Here is a 3,291-nt window from a genome sequence, read left to right on the forward strand (position 1 = left end):
TTAATAATGTTTCCAGCAAAATTTCGATTTTTCTTCAGTGACCCAAAAAATGTTAATTACCAAAATTTTAGACTAGACCAAATTATTTCTTAATTTTTTTTTTTTCGTTTGCTATACTATTTGACCAAGTAAAATATAATAATTTCTTAATAAAGTTTGTAAAGAAGGATTTTACTAATTAAAGTACATTTTTTATTTAAAAATTTTTAAGTCATGACTAATGAAAAGAAACTATTAATTTTAAAAAATCATTATTTTTCTTAATTTTTTCATGAAGCCCAGATAAATTATTATATTGAACAGTAATTACATCGATGAAACTAATAACAAAATGAAGAAAACTGCAATTCATGCGGTAACCGCAAATCGCTAATCTATAAAATATGTGTCGTTACAAATTTGGGCAAAAGTTAACTAAAATTAACAACTAAAAACTATAGCTAAGTTAGCTTGGAAACTAAACTAAATGGTGAGTTGTGATCTGTTTGCTCATTGTAAATTTTTACAACTAAATTAGCTATTGTCCGAAATAAGCGACTAATTCTTTTGGTTATGAAGTGATATTTACAACTAAAATTAATAATTAGTTGGTTTTATTTTTAGTTTCAATTTCAAAAACATATAGTATTTATTTACTTTAAGCGATTTATTTTAACTTTTAAGATTTCTTAAACATTTGGGTATCTTTATATTTGTTTATATATGAAGAAAATGAAAATATTATATTTTACATATTTAAGGTTCAAGTACTGGATAATCTCTGCATTTATTTAATGAAAAAAATATACTAATTCCGAAAACATAAACGGGAACCCTAATATTATAGAAATCCTCAAAGTTAACAAAGATTAATACCCAATTATAAAGTCACTTTGATAGGTCAGAAACCGAAAAGTTTAGAATCGTTTTTCTTATCGATATTAGAATTCTTGTAAATATAATAAAAGACCTCAATGTGTTAGCAATCAATAAAAAATTAAACAATTTCTTTCAAAATAGCTTTGATTAGTTTCTTTTGCTATGTAATTATAGTTTAAATAGTTTTTAGTTTTCCATTTCGACTAACAGCTGGTTAGTTGTAAAAATTAGCAATAGCTGACAGTTGATGACTGAATTAGCTACATTCTTTTTCGGAACAAATTTGCTATTAGTTTGGTACCTTAGCCAGCCAATGCCTAACTATGTATCAATGTAATATTTGATTTATGATATGAATTTCTGTCATGAGTCTGTGTTTATCTCCATTTAAAGCTAGTGAACTGAAGATGTTATAAATTTAACTTGTTAGTTTCTAAGTTTTCAATTTCTTTTAACTTTTTTTTAAAATAACTGAATTTCTGCGAGTGGCCTATTTACAAAAAAAATTCGTATCTTTTCATTTTTTTTTATAATTGTGTGCTGGTTTCTAGAAAGCTCCAATTCTCTTTTATTATCTCTAATAACATCCAAAGCATAAGTAGTAATACGACACTTTTTTTTTTTCAAAAAAATGAGCTTGATTCTCACAAATTAACGTCTCAAATAAGAAATCCAAGGATATGATATATGTTTTGAAAATATTTTCAAACAAATACATCATTATAGAAATATATTATCTATTAAGTCATTATATATTAAAATCATACTTAATATAAAAAAAAAAAATCCATCATCCTAGAGACTTCTCCTTTGAATCATCATTTTGTATGTTACTTGGGCTTAAATTAATTTCTTAAATGCTAGTTTATTAATATTGAATATGTTATCGTCATCGTATTGTATAGAAGGGGGTTATCAGCAAGGAGATAAATTCCAGAGTGGCAAGATACAAGGAACATTCTGCAGTGGATTGCAACGAGCATTCTATAGGTGAGGGTTTGTCTATGTAATGCAGTTTATTTATTTTTAAAAACAATTAGAGCTTAAACATTTATATTTATGCTTTTATAAGGGCGATATATTGGTTTTAAATTAAGAAAGACTTCTTATTTATTTAATTAATCCGGTTTTTGCTCTGTGGTGCAGTTTACAGAGCCTTAAACCATTGCCAAGTTTGGTGTAGGATAGTTTGAGTGGATTCTATTTGTTTTTTGTCTTTAAAAAATCCAAATTCATTGTGAGGCGCAGATTTTGGACTAAATATTATTGTTTTCGATCTTTTTTTTTTTTTCCAAAATTGATTATTTCTTGACGTGTTAAAAAAAATATCAACTTCTTAAAATATATAATATAAAAATTAATTACTTCAACGGAAAAAAAACAAAAAAGATAAACCTAAATCGAACCAGTAGCTGTTACCAGTTACCGTCTTATCACTTAATCTAGATATTATTTTATATTAAAGTTTCAATAGTGTTCAATTAATGTACAAAACATCCTCAAATATAGCATTGGTGAAGGTTGGCCGAGTCTGCTAGTTGATTGTAAAATGTAAACCCTCAAACAATAAATAATATACAACTAAAAATTACTAACATGATCTACGAAATAAAATACACAAATAGTGTTGCAAAATTGAACTATCGACAAATTATAATGTTAATATTAATTGATAATAATACTCCAGTTCACTACAAATTACTTGATAAGTAGTATTTTTTAATTAAGTCTTACTAAAGGTTTACTTACACTGTTATTTTATCATAAATAATACATTCATTTTGTGTTTCTTTTGTTTTTTAGAAAATGATTAACTTTCACGTTTCTGTAAGAGAACAAATGGAAGAAGAAACTCAAAATACACGTAAGTTATCTGTAAATATTTTGTTAATATTAGCCCCGTTTTAAATCGAATTGAAAACTGTCTTTATGTATTTAATGTTTTGTTGATATTATTTGATGATTTTTTTTTTTATCTCTTTGAGGATCAACTCATTGGCACAAATACTTTCATTTTTATGAAAAATTAAGAATTTTTCCATCAGCCTCACTTATTTGATGTTTTACATAAATTTATGAAAACATATTACATACTCTATTCGTGGACACAGTAATGATGAATTGATTAACGAAAACAATTGTTTTATTGAAAATGGCTTTTAGTGTCCAAAATTCAATACTTCGAGATTACACAAATACTAGATGTTTTGTCTTCCAACCTAAATCTATTTACAATTATAATACTACGAGTACAAGAGCCCACAAGAAGAAAAAGGCAGTTATTTCACCCCAATTTTTTATTAGTTAATTGAAAACTATGTATAATTACTAGTAAGAATTGATTAGTCTGCCAAGTAAGAGAATAAAAAATGGCTGTTTCAAAACGTTAGAAAAAATTAATTTTTTATTCGAAGCTCTATATCTTTACAACTA

The sequence above is a fragment of the Halyomorpha halys genome, unplaced genomic scaffold (genome assembly GCF_000696795.3).
Source record: "Halyomorpha halys isolate HHAL.00 unplaced genomic scaffold, Hhal_1.1 Scaffold1303.1, whole genome shotgun sequence".
NCBI classification, from domain to species: Eukaryota; Metazoa; Arthropoda; class Insecta; order Hemiptera; family Pentatomidae; genus Halyomorpha; species Halyomorpha halys.